We start from the raw sequence: 10,641 nt of genomic DNA on the forward strand, positions 1-10,641 counted from the left end.
CTCACTTTCTCTGAAGGTGGCTTTATCTCCTTCTCATGAACTATGTCAGAAGGTATAGCAGAAAACCAACACTGACTATGCAGCTGAAGACAACAACTGAGGGAGATAAAGAAACAAAAATATGGTAAGAATCTAGGAGGTCTCTGAGTGTTTTGAGGAGGAGAACTTCCATAGCCGACTATATAGAACAAACACATGAGAGAGAAATAAACTCTTATTTATTAAAGCTACAATATTTTAACAGCTTTAATGGCGTATAAAATTGACATACAATAATATACACATATTTAAACTATACAATTTGATATGTTTTGATTTATGTATATGCCTATAAAGCAATCACCACAATCATAATAACGGATAAATCCATCCTCCTCTAAAGTTTCCTTCCGTTCCCTGACCTGCTGCCCTCCTCTTGGCTTCCCACCTATCACTGTACAGTAGTCCTCCCATATCCACAGTTCTGGTATTTAGAGTTTCAGTTACCCATGGTCGACTATGGTCCAAAAATATTAAATGGAAAATTCCAGAAATAAACAATTCATAAGTTTTAAATTGTGCACTGTTCTAAGTAGCATGATGAAATCTTGTGCCAGCCAACTCCATCCAGCCTGGACATGAATCATCTCTTTGTCCAATGTAGCTATGCTGTACATGCTACCCACTTGTTAGTCACTTAATCACTGTCTGGGTTACCAGATTGGTTATCAGAGAGATAAAAAGAGACCACAGTCCCATAAGTCTTCCTACAGTATGTTGTTATAATTTTCTATCTTATTAGTTATTGCTGTTAATGTCTTACTGTGCAAAATTTGTAAATGAAACTTTATTATGGATATATGTGTGTAGGAACTAACGTAGCATATAGAGTAAGTCCTTATATAACATCATCCTTACTTTCTTGGAACTGCCACAAAGGGACATATAACACAATTTTACCATAGAATAATTGATAAAAACAAGAGTTAATTTCCTATCGCATCTCATCAATAAGATAACAAAATGACATTGAACAAAATGACATTATTCAAAGACCTGCTGTGTAGGGTTTGGTAATCTCCATGGTTTTAGACATCCACTGGGAGTCTTGGAATGTATCCTCTCTGGATAAGGTGAGATACTGTATTTTGTAGCCTTTTAGCCTATAGTGTTCTTTAGCCTTTATCTAAACTAATGGAGATATTATTAGTTATTACCATGAGTTCTATGTCAGTTCACATTGAAATTTTTGACAAATATTCTAGCTGATGGATATGTTCTAATGTGATGGGGGGAGGGGAGAGGTGCTGGAAATAGGTCAAGTATAAAACACTGAACGGAGTGAAGCAGTGTATTACAGAGAGTGGTTTAAGCTGTCAGGCACAACAATTGCTTGATTGTAAACTCATGTGACTTATGTCTTATGTCTTATAAATCCAGCACCTAAAACAGTGCCCTACCTTTACTACTCAAAGCATGCAAAATTGGCAAATGGATTGAGGGTATGGTAGCATAAAAAGAGAGGAAAAAAAGGTTAACAATTTAAGTTAGTTCAAAATTACTGAGTTTGGCACAACTGTCAATGTGTTAGGAGATCAAGATCAGCAGCATATTTTTAGACAATTTTGGTTCAAAGCAAGCAAAGAAACTAAAAAATAAGTTTAGATACACTAATTTTAGAGAAAATATATTTTATCATCTTTTAAACTGTTTGGTGAAGGAGAACAAAAGTAAGAAAATATTCAACTTTATAAAATCTCAGGAGAGGAACATTTCTATTTTGACATTTAAGAGCTATCTCTGATTATTTTTCAACTCCTGATCTCCAGCTTAAGAACAAATAACAAAAACAGAATGATGAAGAATGAACAGAGTAAGTAATGTGCCAGAACAGAGGTGAGAGACAAGAAAATGGATGGTGTTTACAGATTCAACATTCATTCATTCATTCATTCTTCACTCACTCAACCAGGGACTAGGTGCCAGGGACTATACTAGGAGTTGGAGGTAAAAAAGATGCATATGATGTTGTCACTGGGGATCTTAATAGAAAAAGAGAATATATAAACATAAATATGAGTTATAAATAGAGGGACCACACATCATAACATGCTCAGGACAGACCCAATTTAAACCTATTGGATAATGTAATTTTTGCTAGCATTCTTCCACTGTCTAAAATGTCCTAGGTTGAATGATACATGCAGTGCTATGACAGAAATCTTAGCAGTGTCTCAGAGGACTGAGTGTCTAAGTCTACCTTAGAAGATCAGGAAATATTTCATACAGAGGAAACATTTAAAGTGAATATGAAATGTAAGTAGCTATAGCCAGGAAAGGAAGGTCAGGGTTGGGTACTTCAGGCAGAGGGAGCCAAGTTTCAGGGTTCAAGCAAGCATAGCATTTTCAGGAAAGAAGAGATAGCACAGAGGAGGAGGCCTAAAGAGGATAGAAACGCTTTTGTATTTAAAATTTATGGAAATTGGAGTAGAATATCTTAGGATAAATAAAAGTATTTCTGAGAATCCAGGTGGGTTGGTGACCACAGTTTATTAGTGGGTTCCATCTTCCCAACTGGCAACTCTTCAAACAAGATCCACGAGATCAGGTGTACGTATGAGCAAGACAAGGCTGGTGACATTGATTCACATTTTGTGAGAGATGAAACAAAAGGACAAAATGTTGAATGCATCTAGTGGCAAGGTAGTTTTTAGTACAATAAACTATTTCTTCAAAGCTGGGTAAATTTAGAAGTGGAGACGGACTGGATGACAGGTAGGGAGGGAAAAGTAAGTAAGAAACTGTAAGATGAGAATAATGGATCTCAAATTGTAGTATGTATAATAATCATCTGAAGTGTTTACTAAAATTACATTCTGGTGCTTCACTGCTAGCGTCCTTTTTTTTTTTTTTTTTTTTTTTGATGACAAATAGAGAAAATTTTATTCACAGATGATAGTCACTGTACAACAGCCAGCAGGCAATGGGGGATTTCTCTAAATAAGGGGCCTCCAAATTGGGGTGCAGGTTCAAGTAAACTTATTGGAGCACAGGAAGAAATGATAAAAAATTCTAATCACATACTTGTAAAAAGATGAAAGAACTAATATTTAATAATAGTCGACATTTGAATTGGTAGTAATATATTTGTAAATGTATAACTAAATATATCTGAATACATAAATTTTGTTTTATTTTTATTTACTGATAGTTCACAGCTACGCTGTTTATGTTGATGTGCTGTTATAGTGACAAAGGACCAAGTTGTTTTAAGACTATTTCTTTAATCAGTGGGATGGGGCACAAGATTAATATTTCAGTGAGTACCCTGTCTTAAAGTACTTTTCAATATTGCTTTTTTTTCCCTTTCAAACAGCAAAGGTCTCTTTAATGGCACTTAATACAGTATTGAAAAACAAAGTGTCAACAGCATTTTTTTTAAATTAAAGTTTATAGGAGTGACAAATGTTAGTAAAGTTACATAGATTTCAGGTGTACAATTCTGTAATACATCAACTATATAACACTGTCTTTTCACCACCCAGTTCTCTTTCCATCACCATATATTTGATCCCTTTTACCCTCTTCTACTCCCCCGCCCCCCTTATTCTCTGGTAACCACTGAACTATTGTCTGTGTCTATGAATTTTTATTTCTTCATTTGTTTGTCTTGTTCTTTTGTTGTTTTCTGTTTTATATACCACATATCAGTGAAATTATATAGTTCTTGACTTTTTCTGTCTGTCAACAGTATTTTGAAACATAGAAAGGTGTTTAAGACTTCTGCTGCTTAAATGTAATGTGTCATTGAAGTCATAAAAAGTTTTTTCTTCAGAATGGTACTCTAGTATTTAAGTATATATTTTTTTCAACTAGTTTTTACAGGAAATTTTTAAAAATTATAACAGGTTTATGTTTAAATTAAAACTTTTAAAATGTATTTTCTATGTTTATGTATGTTATCACACTGAAAGTGTTTTATTATAAAATTCTATTAAAATCCTTAACATCGAATTAGTGGAATCAATGAAATCTTAAGGGTAGATTGGTTATTTTTCATATAGCAGTTTACAATTATAAAAATATAGCTAGGCCCATGCTAAATACATTTTCCAGAATTACCTTTACCATATGCAGCTTTGAGCCATTGAAAGCATGTTGTTATTAAACATTACTTTAGAACTTTATTTATTTTTTAAGATTGTTATTAAACTACAGCTAACATACAATATTATATTAGTTTCAGGTGTACATCATAGTATTCAACATTTATATACCTAAAAAAATGATCAACATGATAAGTCCAGCAACTATCTGACACTATATGATGCTATCACAATATTATTTACTATATTCATTATGCTGTACATTACATCCCCATGACTGATTTGTTTTATACCTGGAAATTTGAAACTCTTATTTCCCTTCACCTTTCCTCCCCTTGTTTAATTTTTGAATTAGAGTTGACATTCAATATTATTTTATATTAATTTCAGGTGTACAGCATAGTGGTTAGACATTTATATAATTTAAGAAGTGATCCCCCTGATGAGTGTAGTACCCACCTGGCACTATACGTAGTTACTACCATATCATTGACTGTATTCCCTATGCTTTACATTCCCATGACTATTTTGTAACTACCAATTTGTACTTCTTAATCCCTTTACTTTTTCTCTCTGCCCCCCAACCCCCCCCATCTCCCACCCCGATAAATCTAGTACTTATCTTGTTGCCAGAGGCTCATGGGGATGTCCAAGAAGGACTAAACCCAGAGCAGCAGTGACTAGGTTCTTGTCTCCATGTGAGAAAGAATTCAAGAGTGAGACAGAGACAGGAAAGTGAAAGTGGTTTATTGAAAGTGAAAGTACACACTTGAGAGGAAAGAGCAGGAGAACTTAGAGAATGAGCTGCTTCAAGAAAGTCACGATCAGGGGTATTTATTCCTCCTAAGGCAGAAAACAGTGACCTCCCATTAATGTGGTTCATTCATCTTCTCCCCCTGGGTGGGACCCTCTGTTTCCCACTTTTTCTTACTTATACGGTTCCTCCAGAGCTCTCATGGTATCAGATGCATCATGGGAGCTGTACCACCGTGTTTCCCTGAAAATAAGACCTAACCGGAAAATAAACCCTAGCGTGATTTTTCAGGATGCATCCCCCCAACATAAACCCTAATGCATCTTTTGGAGCAAAAATTAATATAAGACCCAGTCTTATTTTCAGGGAAACACGGTAACTGCAATCTAAATGAAATTATAATAACATTTAAATTAGCTAAAAGTCAGGTCCAGGTCATAAAGATCAGCCTAGCTAGATGAAACTGGTTTTGGTTCTTGCTTTTCTTCAGCTGCAGGTACTGGAACAGTCACTTGTTACTTGTGTAACTAGTGAGGCACCTCAGTTGTACCATGGAGGAGGTTGTCAATTACCTAGACTGTCTATCCTGCCTCGATTTAGCACCATACATAGTAATTACAATATTATTCACCACATTCCTTACGCCATACCCTACATCCCCATGACTACTGTGTAACAACCAATATGTACTTCTTAATCCCTTCCCCTTTTTCACCCCCCCAAACCTCTCCCATCTGATAACCATCAAAGTGTTCTTTGCATCTATGGGTTTGTTTCTGTTTTCTTTGTTTATTTTGTTCTTAGATTCCACATATAAGTGAAATCACTTTGCATCTGTCTTTCTCTGTCTGACATACTCCACTCAACACAATAACCTCCAGGTCCATCCATGCCACTGCAGATGGCAAGATCCCATTCCCTTCTATGGCCAAGCAATATTCCACTATATATATGTAACACCTAGTCTATATCCATTCATCCATTGATGAACACCTAGGCTGCCTCCACATCTTGGCAATTATAAACAATTCTGCAATGGACATACGGATGAACATGTTCCCTAAAAATAACATTCTGGGTTTCTTCAAATGAATACCCAGAAGTGGGATTACTAGGCCCTTCTTTGTTTCTTGTCATAGCCTCTGTTTAAGTCTAATTTGTCTAGTATAACTATTGCTACCTCAGCTTTTTGTTGTTGTTGTTGTTTATTTGCTTCCATTTTATGAAATATCTTGTATCCATTCCTTTACTTTCAGTCTGTGTGTGTCTTTCAATCTGAAGTGAGTCTCTTATAGGCAGCCTATGTAAGGATCTTGTATTCTTATCCATTCAACCCTCTTATCTTTTTATTGGAGTATTTAATCCATTTACGTTTAAAGTAGGTGTTGGTAGATATGTAGCCATTGCCATTTTGTTGTTCATGTCTTTTGTCTTTTTGTTTTCCATCTGAAAGAAGTCCTTTAACAGTTCTTATACTGTGTTTCCAAGAAAATAAGACCTAGCTGGACCATCAGCTCCAATGCATCTTTTGGAGCAAAAATTGATATAAGACCTGGTCTTATTTTAATATAATATAAGGCGGGGTATAATACAATATACCCCGCCTTATATTATATTAAATACAATATAAATATATAAATATATATAAATATAATATAAGACGGGGTATACTCTATTATACCCCGCCTTATATTATAATAAGACTGGGTCTTATATCAATTTTTGCTCCAAAAGACACATTGAAGCTGATGGTCCAGCTAGGTCTTATTTTTGGGGAAACACAGTATAAGAACTGTTAAAGAGATTTCTTTTCAGGTAATATAAAAATATAATATAATATAATATAATATAATATAATATAATATAATACTGGGTATAATATAATATGATATAATATAATATAATATAATATAATATAATATAATATAATATAATATAATATGATATAATATAATACAATAAATACCAAGTCTTATATTAATTTTTGCTCCAAAAGACGCATTATTGCATTAGAGCTTATTAGGTCTTATTTTTGGGAAAACTTGGTACAAGAACTTTTAAAGAGACTTCAGATAATATAATATAATATAACATAATGTAATATAATATAGCACAATACCAGGTATAATATAATGTAATATAATATAATATAATATAATATAATATAATATAATATAATATAATGTAACTTAATATAATATAATACAGGGTCTTATATTAATTTTTGCTCCAAAAGATGCATTAATGCTGATGGTCAGGCTAGGTCTTATTTTCGGGAAAACATGGTAATACTGGTTTGGTGGTGATGAACTCCATTAGCTTTTTCTTGTATGGAAACCCTTTATCTGTCCTTTTATTCTACATGATAGCTTTGCTGGGTAGAGTAATCTTGGTTATAGGTCCTTGCTTTTCTTCATTTTGAATATTTCATACCAGTCCCTTCTGGTCTGCAAAGTTTCTGTTGAGAAATCAGCTGACACCTTAAGGGAGTTCCCTTGTAGGTAACTGTTTTTCTCTTGCTGCTTTTAAGATTCATTTGTTTTTAACCTTTGGCATTTTAATTATGATATATCTTGGTGTGGGCCTCTTTGTGTTCATCTGGTTTGGGACTCTCTGCATTGCCTGGGCTTATATGTCTATTTCTTTCACCAGGGTAGGGGAGTTTTTCATCATTATTTCTTCAAATAGGTTTTCAATTCCTTGCTGTCTCTCTTCTCTTTGTGATACCCTATAATGGGAATGTTGGTACACTTGATGTTGTCCTAGAGACCTTAACTATAACCTTAAACTATATTCAATTTTTTTTTTTGGATTCTATTTTCTGTTTGCTGTTCTGATTGGATGTTTTCTGCTACCTAATCTTCTAAATCACTGTTTTTATTCCATAATGATATTCAGCAATGAAGTATGTAGCACTTTTTCTAGGATGAGTTCATGAAGTTAATTGTCAGACCTCATTTATTTGAAAGTTGTTAAGAGAGTAAATCTTAAAAGTTCACAACACAAGGAAAACATTTTGCTGTGTGATAGATATTAACTAGACTTATTGTGATCATTTCTCAATAAATACATACAGAAAATCACTTTAATCCACTTTGAGTTGTACACCTGAAGTCGATGTAACATTATATGCCAATTGCATTTCAATAAAAAATTAAAATACCAGAACAAAATGAAAATTCCAAAAGACTTAATTCACTTTCTAGTTTTGGCAAATTGCTTAATTCATACCTTGTTTTATCATCTGTAAAATAGGCATAAAATCCCTATATTGCAGGGATGATGCATTAAATGATAAAACATATGCAAGAGACCCTAGATAGAAAATGAAATATATAATCATTTGAAAAATATTGGTTCATTTTATTGGTTGTGTGTTCTAATCTTATTGCATATCGATCAGAAAATTCTGGAAGACTATCCTTCAAATGGACTTAATCAGGTGGAGCTATGTCTGTATGTTGAGGGAAGATTCCAGATGATCAGAAGTCATTTAGATATCCAGAAAGATTGTGGAAAGTTGGAGTTTTAGGTGTTTGTAGAGAATTCTTAAATTCTAAAGAGAGCAAAATATTAAACTTATGGCCTACATGACTGGTACAGAATCATAAAATATTTACACTGGAAGGGAATTAGAGGTCATCTAGACTGAATATATACTTTATTGATTAGTTAACTGAGGTGAGAGAAGGTTGTCTTTTAACCCAGGTCACAGAGCAAAGTGGTGGAAATTAACCTAGCACCCAGGAGTTTTGATTGCCAAGCCAGCGCTCTTTGGATTGCTCTCTTGACTGTGACTTATGTATTCCTTCATTTGTTCACTTATTTTACAAATTTTATTGAGTAGCTGAGATGTGCCAGACCTTATTTAAAATATTGGATACTCACATAGCCAATAATCTAATAACGAGAGACAAAATTTGTTCATGATCTTATTTTAGGTGAAATACTATTTTAAGTGATTTACATATGTTAACTCACTAATAGCCACATTTTTGCAGAGATGGTATTTTTATATGCTTTCAGTATTTTCAAAAGAACCAGTCAAAATAAATTCACATAGTTGAAATACTGAGAAATTAATATCCAAATAATGTACTTGTCTGATTTTTTAATAAGTTGAGGAGAGGGGTACAGTGGGAATTGTAATGTGCAAATAAGTAGTGAACTATACATTCATTTTTTTTAACTCTTTAACATCAAACATTGTTACTTTAATACATGTATAAAGAAGTGCTACTACTGTAAAGCTGCTTTTTGCTTAAAAAAGAAAAAAAAAAACTGTCATTTAAGTATTTTTCTGTATGTTATGCCCATAGGTTAGAACATTAACTTAACCATTTGATAACTTAATTATGTTTTTATTTTAAAATTATTCCATGAAATAATTTATTTACAGACATTTTCCTCCTCCCTTGTCCGTTACATACATCACAGAATCAACCAAACTATTTACCTAAAATCTAAAATCTGAATCTTAACTAAGGATAAAAATTTATACTTTGTTGTCACATCACACTTTAAAGGTATTTGTATTGTTTTATAATTTAGTTTATAAATATACCACATAAATTTATAAGTTAGTATCTTTATAAGTTAGTGTCTTTTTTAGGCCAATAACTTTTGTAATGCTCTAATTTTTAAAAATTAGCAAAATTAGTATGAATTATGAAAAAGAAAAAATGGGATTGTTTATTACCTTTACTTTACAGATGAATAAACTGAAGCCAGAGGAATTCAATAACTTTTCCAACATCATCTGGCCAGTAAATGATAAAACTAGGATCTAAGCTTAACCTACATCCTTAACTAATACAAAATACCTCTCAGAGAGGAGAAACATGCAACAAATTAGACAAGCAAATAATAAAATAAATTCAAACATCGCCAGTGATACAATAAAACTAGTAATCTTAAAAGACAATAATGAAGACAAAGGCTGCAATCTATTCAGATGCTAGCCAGGGAATTTCTCCACATTTGAATAATATTAAGACCAAAACGATTACAAACCAGTTAAACAAACAGTGGAGGAATAATGTTCACACATAGGGAATAACATGTGAGTAGGTCCAGGTGTGTAAGAGCCTGACATGTTCATGCAAAGAAAAGGAGGCCAATGTGACTAACGTGTTGAGAACAAGGGCAAGAAAAAGAGATATTGTTGGAGAGAAAGGCAGGGTCCAGATGGTGCAGTGCCTCGGGCCACACTGAGAAATTTCAATTTCAGAATTGCAAAGGGAAGTCACTGAAGCATTTAAGCCAAGACAACAGTTTTTGTGCTTTTTGCATCCTCTTTTTGGTCTTTTTCAAGCTAGTGCACTACACAGGTTGGACTGAAAAAAGATCAGCATTAAATTGACAGACTGTCCTTAAAATTGCCAATAGAGAAGGAAGGGTTTTTGTTTGTTTGTTTGTTTGTTTGTTTGTTTGTTTTTTTGTTTTCTTGATTGCTTCTTTATTATTAGAGAGAGGATACAGGCCACATAGAAATAATGAGCAGTAATACAGTGGTAAACATATCTCAGAACTTTATCAGTGTTCATGCCAATAAAAATATTACCCTACCACCCACACCACCATCCACATATTTGAATAAGTAAGTAACAATGACACTATTGAAAATGAAAAGGTCAGCCATAGGTCAGTATTTTTAGAAATCTCCAGGCTGAATGAAAGAAAGCATCTAGGGAGAATTCTTTCTCAGCTCATAGGTTTCCTACTTGTGTTTTACAAAATGAATTATTTCTGCCTTTAAGAGAAATATGCTCTTGAAAAACATGTTTCGTTAGCAATTCATCT

The sequence above is a fragment of the Rhinolophus sinicus genome, chromosome 14 (assembly GCF_057876585.1).
Source record: "Rhinolophus sinicus isolate RSI-liver-muscle chromosome 14, RSI-T2T, whole genome shotgun sequence".
NCBI lineage: Eukaryota > Metazoa > Chordata > Mammalia > Chiroptera > Rhinolophidae > Rhinolophus > Rhinolophus sinicus.